Consider the following 9,023-nt stretch of genomic DNA (forward strand, 5'->3'; position numbering starts at 1 on the left):
AACAGCATCAGGGTTTCAGACAATTCGTTATCTCATCTTTCCATCATTCTTCTTTTCATTGGAAGCTCTGCAGGACCCACCAGAAATCAAGTGGGTCACTTGGTGGGTCCTGACCCACAGTTTGAGAAATGCTGCAATAGGCCCATCTGCTAATGTGTAGCAAGTCCACTGAGGAGGTCCTTGCCTTACCTTTAAGCAGGCGATCTCCAGTTTTGACAGGTAGGTTGACCTCAAATTTGTCATCGGTAGCCAAGTTCATATTGTCTGTTTCAAGCTGAGAATCATCATATAAATAAGAGTAGAATTCAAGGTTGATGCAGGTAGGCCCAGCTTACCTAATTGCTTTTAAGAGTAGAGGTGGTTTCAGCTCTTTTCTGGGGAGGGGTGAAACCACCTCTTTGTCCACTTAATGGCATGGTTCCCTAGCCCTGAAAATGATCCAATTATTTCCATACAGCAGTATGTGATTTGGGGTGCTGCATGAAACACTGGGGACCCGAAAAGGACTGATCGTGTCTGGCTCATTATAATCATTCTAAATACATGAGTCTAAGAGGGGTTTGACCCTTCTGACTTTCAGCTCTCTTTTAAGCAAAGACCCTTGTTTTAGAGAAGATCCTTCATTCTAAAATGGAATATATGCATGTTCAACTTTCTGAGCCATTCTCCACTTGTGTGTACATTGAGTTTAATATAGACATGGACACCATTACCAAGACGCTGCCCAAAACCTCTCACAGTTAATTAAGAGGAGTGCACACTCACTTTCCCGTTCCATGATTAGGGCTGAAGTCATATGAATGCTTCTCATAAAATAAGCCCCACTGCACACAGTTGGTGTATACCAAAGGCAAATACATTACTGTACATGCGGGCCCCGATATCCACAGATCTGGCATCTGCAGATTCGGTTATCCGTCAATCCGAGACGAGAACATGCACCAATTAGCATTGTTTTAAAGCTTACCAGCAAAATGTTTCTTGCTTTAACAGGTAGCTACAAGCATTCAATCTTACAGCGTGAGGGAAGCCTGGAGCAAGGAGCCTGAATGCTTTAAAAAAAACAAACACTAGCTTACTTCCTGCTTCCTGTTGGCATCAATCTAGTTTTTTCAAGCATTCAGGCTGCTGGTAGCTTGCTCACATATCTGCTGTTTCTGTGTCTGCAGGGGGTCCCCTGGGGACTGGGGGCTTACCCCTGGGGGCTTACCACTGGGGACTCGGGGCTTACCCCTGGGGGCTGGGGGATAAGAATAGGCCCTCGGTTTGGCTGTACTTGTCGTAAGAGGCAACTAAACAGCCACCGGGTAGATGGGACTCATCAGCCTGGGAAGGCAGCTCATCTGAGAGAAGGAAAACTCTGATCCCAAACCTCCACTGCCTTGTGGCTACATCCAGTTATGGAAAAGGCTTCAGGAGTCAACCTCCAGGCAAAATCCGGAACCGGAGTCCCTGAGGCAGTTCATGGCTGAACACAGTCACGTTCTGGCAACTCCTGCGACGTTGCTGGAACCAACCGTATTGGCTTCTGCCTTTCCATTGGACCATTTCAGCGACGTGGAGAGGGGGGATTTGCTGCATGGGAAACAGTCTATCCTCCATATCTACTTTACCCAGGCTTTGCGCACTGGAGAGGACACTCTGTTCCAGAACCACCATTCAGAGCGCGATACCATGGTCTTCCGAGACTGAAGGATGCCAACTAGAGGGTCCCTGGAACAGACCCTTCCCCATGGATATGGGGACACACCTGTATTTGCTTTGGCAGCATGAAGAAAAGGGACATTGCAGCCACCTTCTGTCTAATCTCCCCAACTGCATGCCAAAAAGCTACAGTGTGCATCAGAGGCAGATCCAGTATTTGTGTTTGGGGGGTGGGGGGTGAGCACTACCTTAACTGAAATGACTTGTAACTAGAACCACACTGGTCCTCTGCGGATCCTCTGGACAGGGGCCACGACCCCTTCACGCCAGGCCAAGGAAGGGCAGTGGGCAGGCCTCCCCAAATCACCTCCTTGGAGCTCCCAAAGAAGCAACCTCCCTCCTCAATGGCCTGGCTCCTTATGAGCCCGGCCATCGGGTCAGGGAGCACCAAACCTTCTGGCCACATGGTTCACCTGAGGTCTCTCGAATCAGCCAGAGCATTGGCCGGACGCCAACTCCAGTTTGCCCCACGCAGTGAATGTTCCCCGCTGGTGCAACAGTTTTGGGGGACACACACCCATGGCCCCCTCTTGGATCTTCCCCTGGTGGACATGAGAACATATACTCATAGTGGCATCAACCCAATCCCTCTAGAAGACACACCAACAGATCACTCCATTCAAGGAACTATTTGATGTACTTATCTGTTCCATTGACAAAATGATGGCAAACATTTCTAGATTCTACACACGTCTCATCTGCTAAAGAGAATGAAGTGGCATGATTAAAGCTATCAGTGCTCTATGGGAAAAAACCTAGTCTTTTCAGCGATGGTGTAAGAGGGAGCTGCTACAGTTCAGGTTTCCCATAAATTAATGAACCAACTCAATAGTAGAATGGGCATTCAGCTCCCAGGATAACGATTAGAAGATCATCATCTCCTGCTTTAATCTGCAGACAAAGCAACTCCAATACTTCTACTTTCAGCTTTCAGGGATGAAGGGAAAAGAAATAACCCTTAAATGGAGGTCACATTCTTATGGAAATCACTTTCATAAATTTGCATACCGTAAGCTTCTAACCTATAAGCAATTTGGATTCCCACTTCCAACAGTCATAGTTTGCCCGAAGGGCCCACTTGTGACCTTGTAATGGAATTATAATTCCTTGGTTCATCTATGCTGCAACCAAGACTATCTAGGTTTTGAAGGAAATCTCATGGAAAACATACACACGGGAGGGGGGGGCGCTTATCAAAACTAAAGTGTGAAAAGTCAACCCTCAGTACCATCAGCAAGAAGAGAGGTTACAACCAAGGGGAGCTCAAAATATTGAACACTTAGGTTCTGGTCACCAAATCTCCAAAAGGATATGCAGATGAGGCCTTTTTATCCACAGATTTTACTCAGCACGGGTGCCGGACCCACGCTGGAGGTCATCACTTGCTCCCGGATAGGTCTGGAAGGTAATTCTGGTCATGTCTGGAAGTACTCTGATGGAACCCCCCCCCCACACACACACACACAGATTCCATTTCAGGGGGAGGGAGATCTGGGAACAGATCCCCCATGGATACAAAGGTCCACCTTTACTGGACCTTTACTGGACCAGAAAAAAGTGCAGAAGAGATTGATCAAAATGATAGTGCGCCGGGACACCTACCCTTTGAGGAAAGGCATTTAGGGTTCTTCAGTATCAAAAAAGGTGCATTAGGGGGACACTGTTTGGATCATATAAAATTATGCATGGGAAGGAGAGAGTGGATGTTCTTTTTCCTCTTGTACAGAACCAGAACCAGGGGCCAATTGGCAGGTGAAGAATCAGAACAAACAAAAGAAAACATTTTTTACCCAACATGTCATTAATCTGTTGAGCTTCTTGCCACAGGATGTGGTGATGGTGTCTGGCCTGGATGACTTTAAAAGGGGATTGGACAGATTTATGGAGGAAAAGTCCATCATAGGTTGCAAGTATATGGATTCTTGGTTTTAGAATCAGATACAAGGAAGTGACAACAGGATGCAGGTCTCTTTGGTCTTGTGTGTTCCCTGGGGTATTTGGTGGGCCACTGTGAGATACAGGAAGCTGGAATAGATGGGCCGATGGCCTGAGCCAGCAGGGCTCTTCTTACGTTCCCTGCTTGAATGATTGCAAGCAAAATCAGGACACTGCAAAAGTTTGAACTGTTTAAAAGCTAAACAACTTCTCATGGAGGTTCTTTTTCACTCAAACTGTCAAAACACATGATGGGGCAACACAACTGCTGCAGCTTAAAGTTTGTTTTTTCCCCCATATATGTCTTTGTGTGGTGCAGTGATCTCCAGAATGGAGATCGCTGTATGCCGGTAAAAGTGGCAGTCAGTCACTTCTGGGGTCTGTTGCCCCAGCAGGTTTTACACCAAGGTTTCTGGATATTCACAGCTAGCTGCCACAAAAGTCGGGGGGGGGGGGAAATCTGCACCAGAATGAAGAGGTCCCCAGGCGGAGTAGTAAGCTCCGTGGCAGGTGGTGGAGAAGGATCGGGACTGGCAACCCATGGGAGTAGTGTCAGGGGTAGAGAGGGACTGAAATGGATTGGGCAAGCGGCTGGAGCAGGTGGATCAGGCAGGGATGGTGACTGCTGAATCCTATCCCCCTTTTCTGCAACCAATCCACCCCCTTAATCTCCTCTGACATGCGGCAGCTACTTCACTTGGGCAGAGCACTTCACTTCACTCAGAGCAGACCCACTGCAGAGTGGGAGGATCATGGAGGTATAAGTGGATCTAAAATCCCTTCTGCCTCCAAACAGTGTTGTTGCTAGGGAGGGAGCAGGAGGTGTGGGTCACACTGGGTGAGGTGCACAAGGGGGGGGGGTGACATGTTTACTGGTCAAAATTTTTAAAATCTTGGTATTTTCAAATCATGTTATATATCATTTGATGTGCATTTTCACGTGGAATGCAATGGAACAAACCACACTGAAGTATCTCTATTCTATCAAAAGATATAGCTAAAAAACAGCAGGGGCGGGGCCATGGAGCATCGCCACGCCCATCTCCCAGGGCACTGCCCTACCCACTGCATGGGACGAGGTCCATCATGGGGATGATGCACTGGCCTCCTGCACTGGGTGACACAAACCCTAAAATTATGCCACTGCCTCCGAAGCCTTCCAATCCACCCTCCTCCCCCGAATACAGCGCACCTGTTTTTGGTGTGGCTGCATCAGCGGAGAGGAACTGGTAGGTTTGGGCCCCCAGTCAGGCGCAAGTGCTGTCGATGCCTCCCGTAAGTCAGCCCACCAGCAAAACCCACGGGACATTAGCTAGATAGAATATGCAGTGAAAATGGAAAAAGCACTTTGCAACGGGAAAGTGTTGCACAGAGTTAAGAATAAATGTGTGATTTGCAGAAGCAGATTTCACCACCTATAAACGAAGAGGCCTGATGTGTTCCGCTGGGCAGCTGGCACTGAAGGACATTTAGCGAGATAAACGCATTGAACATTTTCAAGAGCTTCTAAAATGCGGCATCTTCCAATGCGAATCACACCTGCCTGTCAGTCAAGTTTATTTAGCAACGCTCCCCTTCTTGCTCATGGTCTCCAGGGTTCCCAAACCTAAACAGGCTGTTGGTTCCTTAGCTGTAACAAAAACACATGCCTTCACTGTTATTTCCAGTCTTCCTGCACTTCTTGCAAACCCTTTAGAGTTGCATTATCAGCAACTGTGTACAGGTAGCCAGTATGAGGTAAACCAGTGGTTTTCAAACTTTTTAGCACTGGGACCCACTTTGTGGAACGACAATCTGTTGGGACCCACCGAAATTGATGTCATTAACCTGGAAGTTATGTCATGGTCAAGCAGAACAATTTTTAACACCTCCATACAACAAAAATCAAAGATTACAATAAGTTTAAAAATTTATCTGAAATAAAGAAACCACCTAACCCTCCCAAGAAGTTGCTGGTATGGTTTAAAAAAAATAAATCCCAAACATCCCAAAGGCTGCAACCCTATCCACATTTACCCAGGAGTAAACCCCATTGACTTTCACTGTTAAAAGCATATACATAGTTGTTGGCAACCTTCAGTCTCGAAAGACTATGGTATCATTAAAAGTAGAGATCTGCGACATTTCCCCAAACGCAGACACATACCATTAAGGCTAGAATCAAGTCAATTAGGGGAAAAAACATTGAAATTAAGTACATAGTGAAATGAATGCCTGACCCATCTAGTGGGTCCCAACCCACAGTTTGAGAAACACCAAGTTAAACTAAAGGTAAGGATGTTGCCAACTTCTTCTTCTTACACAACTGAAATGTTAGCCGATGAGAAACAAATAGTGGTTTCTGTAGCAAACATAAACGGCATACCATAGTTGATTTCTGGTGTCTTAACACTGCCAGCATTCTATAAGAACACATACCTAAGAACCTCATAGTCTGGTTCAGAAGCTTCATCCCTTCCGCACTCAGGGTCACAGGTATACCCTCAGTTCCTCTGGGCTGATGTGGAGGGATTAGTTTTAAAAGCCGATACCTCCACTTGGTGGAGGGAGGACACAGCAGTTGTAATTTGCACAATTGTGGTGGCTATTTTCTGAGCCACTGATCATGAAAGCCACCACAAAAACAGATCTAATCCTCCAAAAGAGATGACAACTCCTCACTTGCCCGACTCGTCATTATGTGAGCCCAGCCAGGTTGCCAGTATGCTAGTAGCCCCACATGCTTTTGGGGGCTGTCACATGAGGATTGAGAACAACTGAGCTGTGTCCATGTTTTTAAACACTAGTGGCAACACGGGTGTTCACGTTCCAACCAACATTCGGATGTGGCTCAATATCTGATGATTGCAGAGCATGGAAAAAATTGCTCCTATTAAATTGTCCTCTGATCAAGGGATGTTCCAAAAAAGAAAAAAAAAATGTATTTTTATTTCCACAGCCATCCAAACATGGCAATTATAACTCTCCTTCCTCCCTCTTCCAGTCAGACAAGTCAACATGGTTGATTAAGCAGCTAGTGTTTGCTAGTGAAAGCTAAACTTCACACCACGGTCTGAGGTACTGAAGGTTGCAAGACATTTGGAGCACAATCAGAGCGGCTGCACACTTTCTTCCTCACCCAGAGTCAATATAAGAACATAAGAACATAAGAACAGCCCCACTGGATCAGGCCATAGGCCCATCTAGTCCAGCTTCCTGTATCTCACAGCGGCCCACCAAATGCCCCAGGGAGCACACCAGATAACAAGAGATACTTGGCATTTATACAGCACGGTGACTGCAAAAGGTCTGTGCAAACCATCTAACAACCTGCATCTATTCCACTATGCATCATCCCCATACTACACTATCTACAGTATTATATTGTCCTGCTGCAGAGAAGGGACATGAATTTACACATTCATGGCCAATGTGAGATCTGAACCAAAAGATTCAGAGTTCACATATTTAGCCTCTAAACACAGCTCCAAAGCCATGCTGCTGGTTGACAAGGTCCCTTGGCAAACTTCCAGTCGGACTGACCCCTGACTCTCCAGCACATTACTGTCACTGCAGCGCTCAGCGTAACGGCAGAACTTAACAGAGATAATGAAGAAGCTAAGAAACGCAGAACCGTTGGCTTTCATCAGGCCACGGCATTGTGTAGCATTCAATTATGTACGCGTTAACGGCCATTCCACAGGGTGTCTCAAGAAAATGCACACAAACACTTAATAGTGTCAAATTTATTATGCTATAATTCGCATATATACTATAATTCACCCAGATACTGCAAATGGTGTACACAGAAGCAGTTGCCTGAGCCAGTTAATTAATTGATTGATGAATTAAACTGGTGTTTCTCAAACTGTGACTCAGGACCCACTAGGTGAGTCATTTCAGGTGTGTCACGCAGCAGCAACTGTTACCCTGCACATGCCCGATCTCGTCTGATCTCGGAAGCTAAGCAGGGTCAGGCCTGGTTAGTACTTGGATGGGAGACCGCCTGGGAATTCCGGGTGCTGTAGGCTTATACCCTAGTCTTTCGAGACTGAAGGTTGCCAACCATCTCCCTATACTGAACACTATCTCCCAATCTTGTCTGATCTCAGAAGCTAAGCAGGGTCAGGCCTGGTTAGTACTTGGATGGAAGACCGCCTGGGAATACTGGGTGCTGTAGGCTTATACCATGATCTCGGAAGCTAAGCAGGGTCAGGTCTGGTTAGTACTTGGATGGGAGACTGCCTGGGAATACCAGGTGCTGTAGGCTTCTACCATAGTCTTTCGAGACTGAAGGTTGTCAACCATGTAGCAGCTTGCTCAGCTGCCATAAAAAATACAGAGCTGAAAATACAGGGTACAGAGCTGTGGGGCAGGGCAAGCTCCTGGTGGGAGAGAGGCATGGTGCTTGCCCTGAAAGTGTGGGAAGATAGGATGCTGGAAAGGGTGGTGGTGAACTGTGTGGTTGGAAATGGATCCAAGTCTGAGCTCCGCTTTGACTTCTGATCTGGAGCCTTTGAATTCCAAGCCATGCATAATTACAGCGGGAGTGCTCAGTGTAATGGGGCCTTTAGCTGATCATGGCTTAGGTTTGAAGCCTAAATTGATGACATCACTTCCAGGTTAACGACATCACTTATCAGTTCATTCTTGCCTTCCAAGCCAGCCCTGGAAAGTCACTTAAAACCAGGGTTTCAGAAGCTAGTTTGGACAGCATCTGTCCCATCATAGTTTCCCAACTGAAGAATCACGGCAAACCACTTAGTTCTAAACAGGAAATGGCAAAAGGAAGCCATGCACAAAGAGGACAAAATAACCACATACCCCTTGAGAAATTTTGCTTGTCATCTAAAAACTCCTTTGACATCCTGTGAATATTTTCAGATACCTTGGCTTAAGAAAAACCATAACATTCACATTGAACGTCACTTTTGGGGGCAACTTGAGAAGACCACACACAAGTTCATTCCCAATACTCGGACCAGAATATGAAGGATCATCTGAATCGAGCCTAGCAAAATCTCTGCTTAAAGTATCCTCAGTTATATGGATCCAAAATAAAGCATTATAAAGACATTTATAATAATCTTCAAGCAGCTGTAAAATAAAATAAAAAAGTTAAGAGAAAATACACAAAAACTAGATTTCTCATTGCCTGCATTCCAGGATAGATCAACAAGAACTGCTGGAAGCCCTTCAGTACAACTTATATGTGCTTCATCATTTCAAAATTTGATTCCACAAGTCATGCGCTGTCATCACAATATTATAAGCCCAAATGTGAGAGACATTAAAAGGTCATCTTTTTCTTCTGCATGCTACTTAACAGACAACTTCTTCAACCAATATGAAAACCAATTGGTACAACGGATAGTCATTGGAAAAATGAACGACTGCCGCAAAGC

The 9,023-nt window shown here is 45.8% G+C and overlaps 1 pseudogene; it reads left to right on the forward strand.

Moving 5' to 3' along the window:
• Positions 1 to 7,529: 7,529 nt before the first annotated feature.
• LOC136663524 (5S ribosomal RNA) lies at positions 7,530 to 7,649 on the forward strand (annotated as a pseudogene).
• The last annotated feature ends 1,374 nt before the right edge of the window (positions 7,650 to 9,023 follow it).

Source organism: Tiliqua scincoides, chromosome 12, assembly GCF_035046505.1.
Source record: "Tiliqua scincoides isolate rTilSci1 chromosome 12, rTilSci1.hap2, whole genome shotgun sequence".
Lineage (NCBI taxonomy): Eukaryota > Metazoa > Chordata > Lepidosauria > Squamata > Scincidae > Tiliqua > Tiliqua scincoides.